This window comes from Ictidomys tridecemlineatus, chromosome 1 (assembly GCF_052094955.1).
Source record: "Ictidomys tridecemlineatus isolate mIctTri1 chromosome 1, mIctTri1.hap1, whole genome shotgun sequence".
Taxonomy (NCBI): domain Eukaryota; kingdom Metazoa; phylum Chordata; class Mammalia; order Rodentia; family Sciuridae; genus Ictidomys; species Ictidomys tridecemlineatus.
Genome location: NC_135477.1, coordinates 205,444,971 through 205,455,729, shown reverse-complemented (window position 1 = coordinate 205,455,729; position 10,759 = coordinate 205,444,971).

Sequence of the window (10,759 nt, the reverse complement as noted above, 5' to 3'; positions counted from 1 at the left end):
ATAATATCTTTATTTTGTTTATTTTCAGAACCCTGTACTTCACATGTGCAAGGCAAGTGCTCTGACACTGAGCCACACCCAGTTTTTTGCCTATATTTTAACAACACGGATTATAATGAACGTTCCTTCTCCTATTTTATATAGCAGGAATCAAATCCTTGAACTCATTCATGCTAGGCAAGTGCTCTACCACTGACCTACATCCCTGGACCCTGTGGTGAAAGTTTTTAACTTTTTCTAATATATCATTTAAATGTGTGTTTCTTTTAATTTTCTGGTGTCTAACATTGGCTAGGCTCAATATTGCTACTGAAAAGCTAGTAATGTTATGTGTTTGTCTGTGGGACACACTTCACCTCGAAACATCTCTTCATGGCTTCACTTTGCACCATAACAGCCAAGAACTCTGGATACCCAGTGTCATCTGAACTCTCCTTTCCAGATTCCAGGTTCACACTGCCCCCAAGCACCATTACTTTTTGCTCCAGGAGAAAAACTCATGTAGTTTTAAGGTAAGAACACATCAGCAGTCAGATTGGGTAAAACGTGGTGGAGGAGGACATCATTGAATAGAGCTCTAGAATTCCAGGAGAAGAGGTAGCAGGAGAAAAGATTCAGGAAGAAAAACTCCCTAGAGGTCCAGGAATAAGCTAGTGTCTGGAGCTGCATTGGCCATAGAAGTCACAGAGGTCATCCTGGAGCTTGGGATCTATCAAAGTTGTGTGCAGTATCTGAAAAATAGAGAGGAGAACGAAGAAAGAAAGAGGGGGTGGAGGGAGAGGAAAGGAAAGAGAAGGTGGCAGAAAGGAAGTGCTTTGGTATGAAACAAGAATGCCAAACTAAGATTGCATGCAAAAAACTCAGGGTGAAATTTCACCCCAGGAGACCAATACCAAGAATAAACACAAACATAACTGTCAATCCAATGGATTAGCCTTTTATACTTGGACTTAAAAACCTAGGGAACTGCCATCTCATGTGTTGATTCAAAATCAAACTGCTTCATTCTCTTATATACTATGGGGTGTAAAGTTTCTGATGCAATTTGAAGTCATCCCTCACTTTTCTTCTTAGTCAAATAGATGCTATAAATACACAACTTATTGAATCCACTTTCTTCCCAGAATTATATACTAGAAGACCTTAGCATATTCTAGCATAACAGAATTATTTGGTATATGTTCATTACAATTAATTTATGCACTGTTTTGTTTTTTTTCCAGTTATTTCACTGGAGCAAAAATGTAGCTACATTTTGATATTTTGTATAATATCACTGAGCAACAGTTCTCTGGCTCCCTGAATAATAAATTGATTGTAAAGATAAATCCTGCCAGGTGGTCAGGATAGTACTGGCTTGTAATCTTAGTGACCTAGAAGGCTGACACAAGAGGACTACAAATTCAAGACAAGGCATGCAGGGTGGCACACACCTGTAATCCCAGTGGCTATGGAGTCTGAGAAAGGAGATTGTGATGTCTAAGCCAGCGACAGCAACAATGAGGTGCTAGACAACTCAGTGAGACCCTGTCTGTAAATAAAATACAAAATAACAAAATAGGGCTGGGTATGTAGTTCAGTGGTTGAGTACCCCTACGTTCAATTCTGGTATTAAAAAAAAAAATTCAAGGGGCTGGGATTGTGGCTCAGTGATAGAGCACTTGACTAGCATGTGTGAGGCACTAGGTTTGGTTCTCAGCACCACATACAAACAAATAAAATAAAAAGTGTATAAACACCTAATAAAAATACTTTAAAAAAATTCAAAAAACTGTTTAGCAACTTCATTAAATCATGTCTCAAAACAAAAACTAAAAATTATTGGAGATATATCTTGTAAGGATGTCAAAAACCAAAGATCCATGATTTCAATTTCAAAATATAAAAACGCTAGACAAAGTTCGGTCCAAGAAGGCCATCTTTAGTAGAGTTCTTTCCAGGACCCCTGGCAGCAGAACACTCAGGGTGGAGACTTCTGGAGGATTTATGCCAATGGGAGAATACCAAGGCCTAGAGTTTGGAGGTCTAGCTATTGAGGTCTGTTTAATGGCCTCACAGTGAGCACAGTCAAGGGTATAGTGGCAGCTGTGACCCAAAGTAGGCAGATTGCCTGCCCTTCCTTGGCTGGACTTGATTTTCTTCTACGGCTTCTTGAGTCCTTTGAATCTTTGTTTAATACATTTTATTTATTTATTTATTTATTTATTTATTTATTTGTGGTGCTGAGGATCAAACCCAGAGCTTCACACATGCTAGGCCAGTACTCTACCACTGAGCCACAACCCCAGCTCCACTCGATTGAATCTTGACTGCCTGGGCAGACTGTGAGACCCAAGAATCAGAAGATTGTAGGTGGGTTTGAAAGGAAGACATGCAGAGGTAGCAGTCAACTACAAGGTGTGAATGCACCTCTTAAATAGTCTTGGGGGAACTAGATGGCAGGGTAACACAGAAAGATCATTTCTCATCTGGGTTCTCAAGGCTGCTGTGTATTTACTTGGGGATGCAGTGCGTGTACAATACCCAATACACCAGTGCTCTGGATACCTGGAGACACCACCAAATCATGCTGCCAATAAACAGAGAAAGACAATGAGGGAGGGCCCCCTTAGGTTTAGAATTGACCCCCTTAGATCTGGACATGGTCTCTCACCACCCAGTGGTCTGAGCCTCCTCTTTCCCCAACATCCCCAACAGGAGAATACTACAACCAAGAATTTCGCATTGACACAATTTTATTGAAAAAACAGAAGAAAAAATTCACAAGAGCTCTGAAGCCTCTATGTTGGACTAGCAAACACAAGCGTTACTTCTAGATGATCCCTTCCAAAACCCTCCTCCAAACATGGTTGTAGGAGAAATCTCAGTGCTCCTGGGTCCCAAAGGTTGCAGACTCAAGCTGACTCAGGGAGTCTTGTGCAGAAGGGCCTGGATCCACTCCCAGAAGCCTTGGCTTGTCTCATGGCCGCTGATGGGAGCAGAGGAAAGAGGACTTTTACAAGAGTCACGACCAGAGGTTTTGGGCTCTAGACATCCCTCACCCGCACTCCTGGAACACAAGAAAACCCCAGCAGGTGGTCGATGGCGAGACACTTTGAAGATCCCTGACTTTCCTGGGGGTGCCTGGGGCTTCTTCTGGATTGCAGACACAGAGTCCTGGACAGGAAGCTCTGTGCCATGGCACAAGGTGCTGTGTGCCCAGGGAAAGTCATCTTTCCATGACCAATGCCAGAGAGGATGCACTTGGGGTGTGGGATGCAGGTTGCAGTGCAAGTCTTGGTAGTCATAGGAAGTATCTGGCGGTTGAATATAGAAGGGCAATGGCAAGGACCCAGGACATATTAAGCTCAGGGTTGGAGGCCTCTGTAGCCCTGGTGCCTGGTCTGCAGAATGCGAAGCCTGTGGCACACAGCAGGGAAAGTGCTGTTCCATGGCCTTGTGGGCCTCACACCAGGTACCACCAAGCATGTGGGACTCGGCAGGCAGCAGCTTTGGTGTTCTGAAACTCCTCTGGCCTCCAGTGAGTGTTCAACCACACTGGGAACCTGGGTGTTGCTTGCTTTAATCCTGAAAGGAAATCCCATTACAAAGCTCACTTAATGAGATTAACAACAGCAACAATTATCTGTTAGTCTGTGTAATAGGAAGTCTTGCTTCATACAAGACACTGAAAACTGGACATTTTTCTTCTGGCTTCAGCAAGGTTGTTAGCACAATACCTAGACTATCACAACTTGGTTTGGGTGTAACCCTTTTTCTTCCTGAACTCTGCCTGTGTGGTAGAATACTTGTCACTAGGAATACTTCCAAAAAGAAATTTAAAATGGCAAATGAGTCTTGGGTTTCAGATCTGGTGCTATAAGCTTATTGATCTATCACCTCATCCCAAACTCCATCCAATTCATAACTTGAAAAACGAAACCCCAATATGATAATCGGAGAACTTTGGGCTCTTTAGAGTAAATGATGCCATAATACCCCATGAAATGTATTTATGTCCCATACTGGAGATTTTTTCAGCAAAATATTTTACACACATTAGTATCTTCTAAACCCTCAATAGAATGAAGCTAGAAATCCATAATAAAAAAGAAGTGAAAATTCACAAATTTGTCAAAAGCAAAAAAGCATATAAAATAATATTCTGATCAAGGAAAAAAAAGCATAAGATAGAGGAGAAAATACATAGATAACTAATAATTATGAGAACACATTATACCAAAATTTCTGACATGAAGCAGAAACAGTGACCAGGAAGGTGTATTAGTCAGGGTTCTGCAGAGGAACAGAATCAACAGGAAGTATGATTATAAAAAGGGATTGGTTAGATTGGCTTAATTGACGAGAAGCTGGATAGTCCCCAATGGCCATCTGCAGGCTGTAGAGCTGAAGGAACCAGTAGCTGCACAAGTGACTGAAGCCCTGAAACAAGAGAGATCAATAGTGCTCTCGATCTGAAACAGAAGGCTTTGAGAAACTCCTTAGACGATTACTGGCAGAGCTCACTTTGCAGGAATGAAGAAGCAGGAGTCTGATATTCTCAAGTGATGGCAGCAGTAATCAAGAACCCTTCCTAAAAGAATTACACTTGCATCTGCTGCTGCTTCCTTGTCCTCCCACCTTTTATTCCATCCAAGTCACCATGCTATTGGATGGTGCTGACCCACTTTAGGGAGGGTCTCCACTTTAGTTGTTATCCCACATGTCAATCATTCCTAAACACACCCTCACTGACACACTCAGAATCTCTTAATCTTTGGTATGTCTTAATCCCATTAAGTTGAATGAATGCTAACATTAACAAAAACTACCAAGACTGAATCAACAGGAACACCAGAACAATGCTACAACAATGACTGGGATTAAATCACTAATCAAACATGAGGTGAGGCTGAGGATGTAGCTCATTGGTACAGAACACTTGCAGGATACCCTTCCTGGGTTCAGTGTCCACCACTGCAGAATAAAAATCTATCCCAGTAAGTGAAAGCTGTGGACATAATGGCTTCATCCATGAATTCTATGAAAGATTTAGACAAGCAGTTAGAGAAACACTACGAATTACTCTGAGTCGCATTCAAAAAAAAATGAAGAGGAATAGTGAAAACTATTGTGGACCTGAAGCCAGATTTAAAGATAGGTAATTAGTGTAGTTAGGTAAATAAGGTCTAATATGGAGTGAGATAAATAAAATGGAGACCATTTTTGAGAATGGAATGCAGGAAACCAGTGCAGCACTTGGGGAAATTGAAATGTTAATGTCCCCAAGGTCCCAAGCCTATTCCAAGGAAATATTAAAAAAGAAACTCCAGTAAACTCCAAGATGCTAATACAAAAGCCACCCCAGGTCCTTCCTACCTAGATTACTTCTCCAGTCAACCTATCTCCCACCTTTTGGGCCTCCCCACCTGTATTCTATCACTGCAAGATAAGGGACAACAAAGGACAGGAATGTGGGAAAGCTGAAAGAAGACCTTAGCTATAAAAAAGGGAAGACCTGGCCCTACCTTGGATTCCACCTTTTGGGTCCCCTTCTTCCTCCAGGGAGAAGTCTTTTCTGCTGTCCTTTAATAAAGCTTCTTCTTTCCACTCTATACTTGCCTTGGCATACTTCTCTGGTGTTATACTTCAGCATTCTGGGAAGCAAAGACTTGTCACTGGTAAACAGCAGTAACAGAACTCTATTCCTAATTCTACCTGTGATTATTTGCAAGTGGGTTCAGAGAGAACTGTCAGTGTGTGAATTAAAGGAATATTTCAATTGTACCAATCTTTCACATTTTTGTCTATAATGTATTTTGCAATTGATGGTGAAAATGTTGAACATGAAATAAAGTATTAACTTAGGGGCTGCCCTTCATTGCTGTTTTTCCCTGATTACATTTTTACTATTCAACTCAAAAAAGTAAAAATACAAATAAAAAGGAAAGTAAAAAATTGAAGTACTTCCTTAAGGGTGCATCAACATCTCTAACATACATATCTGGATTATCAGTTTCTCTGGGAATACTCTGCTTATCATGTTTTGCCTTTCCTGGAAAACTCTTTTTGAATCTGACAAAGTAAAATTTCTCCCTGTGGTCTCTCAAAAGTTTAAAAGTAAGACTTCTGGAATTCACTCTAAGAAATGGAGGAAAGGGTTCTGATGTTTAGAGAACTCGGATTAATCTGCATGGCTGTTTGGCCCCAGAACTACTACATAAGTGAAATGAGTTTAAGAGTACTTGTAATTAACATTGACCACACATTTATACCTGGCAGAATTAACAGAGAAGTGAGAACCTTGTCTGACCTCTGGGAAAAGGGGACCGAGGACCCAACCCATATCCAGCAAAGATACCCACACAGGACACATACTGGCACCCAGGAAACCCACCCTCCCTTTCTCAATCTCCAAAACAAACACACAAGTGAAAAAAACAATTTTTTCTATAATTTTATTATACATGGGACAGAAAATTCATGAAAATCCAAGAAAGCATAAATTTCTCACATGATTACTAAATTGAGAAACTTTTAAAAAATTATTTATTTATTTAATACCTTTATTTTTTCTATTCCTATGTGGTGCTGAGGATTTCACCCAGGCCCTGGCATGTGCTAAACGAGCACTCTACTGCTGAGCCACAACCCCAGCTCTGAGAAAATTTTTTTTTTTTAATACCATTTCTTCACAGAGGATCTTCCATTGCAGTGTGTTGGCAGAGACCTCATGGCTCTCAACCCAAAGGAAGGCAGTGAGGAATCCAGAGCCCCCATTATTTTAAATTCACTGAGCATGATTGGAAACCTCAGGCAGCATCCTGCAGACATGGGATGGTATTTTTTGGCACTCACAGAAGGAGACTCTTGAAAGAACATGGGCAGTCTCAGGATTCCTTGATCATGGGGGCAGGCTGGACGCTGGTCAGCCAGGTTTCTCAGAGGCATCCTTCTCTCCTGGGGGTACTTGGGGCTTCTGCTGGGTCTCACACATCTGTCCTGGACAGGCAGGCGGCTGTGTTTCTCTTCTCATGGTGCTGTGTGATCTGGGTCCACGGAAGGGTCAGGACCAGCTGAGAAACTCACAAGGTGTAGAAGGTATTACACAGTTGAAGTCCTGGGGATCCCAAGAAAGGAAGTCCAGTCTGAGATAGAAAAGAAGAGGCCAGGGCCCAGAATCTGCTTCCTTTAGGGCTTGGCAGCCCCTGGGTCCCTGGAGCCTCACCTTCCACACAGCAGGGCAAATATTTGTCCATAGCTGCAGTGTCTCAGAGGAGAAAAAGTCTCCAGGGACCGTTTGCCTGATCATTTCTACTCTTCTGGGCTCCTCTTGATCAGAAGCACAGTGTCTAAAGTTGAGTGGAGATAGGATCTCAGGGGGTATTTCTTCAGAAGGTAGGATCTCCTAATCCTAGAGGCAGATCCAATCATCCTGGGAGTGTTGTAGGAACAGACAAGCAGGGTTCTAAAGATAGCAGAAAACAATTCTATTTGGCTGTAGCCAGGTTCAGAGGTACAAATTTCACTGTAATCAATTAATTCCCTGAACTCTGATTCAGGTAGTTTCAGAACTTTATACCCAGTATGTAAGGGGAGGGGCTCAGAAGTTCACAGTCTGCAGAAGCTCAAATAAAAGCAGCTTTTTCTTTCACTGTTTTGGAAAGTTAACTCTTCAAGGACAAGGCACAGGATGGGGGCTTACTCTATGGTGACACAGCCTCAGTGGGAGGCAAAGTCTAAGGGTCAGAGGTCAGGAGTTAGAGGCTGCCCAACAAATTCACCCACAGGTCTAGCCCCTAGAAATACTATTTTCAGCCCCAGGCTTCCTACTGGGCCCCTCCCTACCTCCAAGGCCTGGCTTTTCCAGGTAGCAGCCCACAGCTGAGAGGAGCAGGTTTATGGGACAGCTAACTGTTATCTGAGCAGTAGAAATAGAGTGGTTTAAAAATGGAAAAGGCAGACAGACTTTTTTGACATTTCACAGATTGTCACCATAAGTTATGTGAAATCAGTATAGAGGGTTTGTATAACAAGATAAGCTCCCCCCTACTTTAATTCATAAAAAGTAAATTGTAATCCATCTTTAGGGAAGAATGTACAAAAACATGTATACTTGTTAAAAAAAAGTTTAAAAACATTCTTATTTCATGAGCAGAGAATAGGGCTTTCCCTGGTCAGGAACAAGGGCAGCTTTAGTGATGGGGCAAGTCTTCTCTGGGATCCTAACTTCAGATCATCCCATTGTTGAGATTTGCTTTCCAGTGTTTGGGTAAGGTGGGCTTGCCTATTGTTTCCCATTATTTCTAAACTATTAATTTTTGTACCAGCATTGAACCCAGGGGAGATTAATCATTGAGACAAAAATCTAGCCTATTTATTTGTTCATTTACGTAAACTGGGAATTGAACCTGGGTGCTTAACCACTGAGCCACATATCAGCTTTTTTTAGGTTTTATTTTGAGACAGAGAATCACTAAATTATTAAGGGTTTAGCTAAATTGCTGAGGCTGGCTTTGAACTCACCATCCTCGTGTCTTAGCATCCTGAGTCACTGGCATTACAGGCATGTGCAACCATGCCCAGCCCTTTTCTTTTTTAATTTGAGACAAGGTCTTCTTAAGTTGTTTAAGAACTCCTGAAGTTAATGAGGCTGATCTTGAATTTGCCATCCATCTTCCTCAGCATCCCAAGTCCCTGGGATTACAGATGTGGGCCACTTAGCCCAGCTGTTTTTTGTTTGTTGGTTTTTGTTTTGTTTTGTTTATGTAGTTGGACACAATACCTTTATTTCATTGTAGTGCTGAAGATTAAACCCAGTGCCTCACACATTCTAGGCAAGAGCTCTACCACTGAGGCACAACACCAGCACCTAACCCAGATGTTATTGCTCTACTTTTTTCTTAAAGAACTAGGCCAGAAAAAAGTAAGGCACTCTGAGGGGTATAATCATTGGTGTCACTACCTCTAGATACTAGAAGTGATAACTGTGGGTCCTCCTCCCTTTAAAGCATAATTTCCTCCTCAAAAAAAGTGGAATTTCAGTTTTAGAAGCATTCTCACACACATCAAGTATCCACAGTGAAATGCTGAATCTGTGTTGCCTTATTGGGTTTCTCTTCCACTCTCCCCCTCAGCTCTCAACACCTTGTGTTCTGTGGCTCTGGGGATCAGAACCAGAGCCTACAGCCCACTAGAAAAATATTCAACCTAGGAGCTAGACCCTCAGCTCCCATATTTGCTTTCAAATGATCTTATCTTATGTATTTCTACCAACTGTTTGAGAGTCACTAAGATATGACTATCTACCTACTTACCTACTTTGGAGAGAAGGCAGATGTTTAGAATGTGACAGAATATTAATGAACATTTTACCTCACTTTTGAAATTTGAATTTCTATGATGTTAGTGACTCCCACATCCTTGTGCTCTTGCTCAGGTCACAGTTCCAACCCTGCTATTTCCTCTCTTGACTTCAATACCACACAAAATTTGAATTCCAAAGGTGAAAGGAAAAGGCTTTAATCATGTTGTAAATTTTAATAAAAGAAAAACCACAATTATGAATAGATCAAAAGGTACACAGAATATGATAATTAGCCACAGAATTGGATAAATTTAAAAAGGAGATTTATCTCACTGAAAAGTGTTCAGTCATTTATGAGAGGAAGAGAGAGGAAGGAGTGGTGGGCACTGCAGAGACCTCAGGCCCCAAATGTCCAGGTGCTGGGATCAAAATTTTACAAAGAAAGTGGCAAAAAGTACCAATATCCATTTTCCATTTGGGAAAAACAGAACCAGGAGGAAGTTGTGAGGTGAGATCACCCGAAGCTCTCCACTCTCACTCTCTCCCCTTCTAGTTCCTGTGTCTTCTCATGTTTTAAGAGACCTGCAACTTTGAGAAGCATGAGGGCTTTCTGCTGCTCAGCACGATAAGTAGAGCAGAGACACTGCACCCCCTGTTCACTAGACTTAAGAAGTACACAGCTTCATCTGGGGTCCTAGCAAGTTCTTCCCAAGAATTCTTTTCTCCAGAGTAAATGAAGCCATCTTTGGCCACTGAGTCCTCATCCTATATAATCAATGAGTTTATACATTTGTTCCTATAATAATGTCTTAGCAATGTGTTAATGTTCCACCCTGGAGACATGGAAAAATCTTACATAAAATAGTTGAAATGAGATCCCTGGCTTTTCCTGTTAGCCAAGTACAATGTTGTTTATTAAACACAGGATTTAAAGTGATATGAAAGTAATTCTCCAACAAGGGCTGAATCAGGTATCAGGATCTTTAAGCAACAGTCAAGGCCTTAGGTCTGCCAAGCTGGGTTTGGCTCTAGACTTGGAGGTAAGTCAGAGAAGGTCTCAGAGTTCAGGTCCTTCTAGTTCCTTCTTTCTCTTTCTCCTCTCCCAGCTCCTCTTTGACACTCATATCTTTTAAAATTCCAAGATACCCTTCTGAGACTCACCACTCCAGTAGGCATGTATTCAGATTTTGTGGAGGGGGAAGTTCTAGTAATAGGGTGAGGGCGAGCGAAATCTATTTAAGGAAGACTGAAAAACCTCAAGTATCCAAGTTACAAGGCTAGGGACCTTCTCAGAAGCTCTGAGGGTACATTAGCTTTATGAGATTCGTGAATTTTATAGTAAACCTTCTCCTACTGCATTCTCTAATTCTTAAACTATCTGAATGTTCATTTCCCATTCATGGTAAGAGGCCTAGTCTTCTTTAAGATTAGGGGTGAGTTCTGGTGCCTTGGGGAAGGCTTGGACAACTGCCC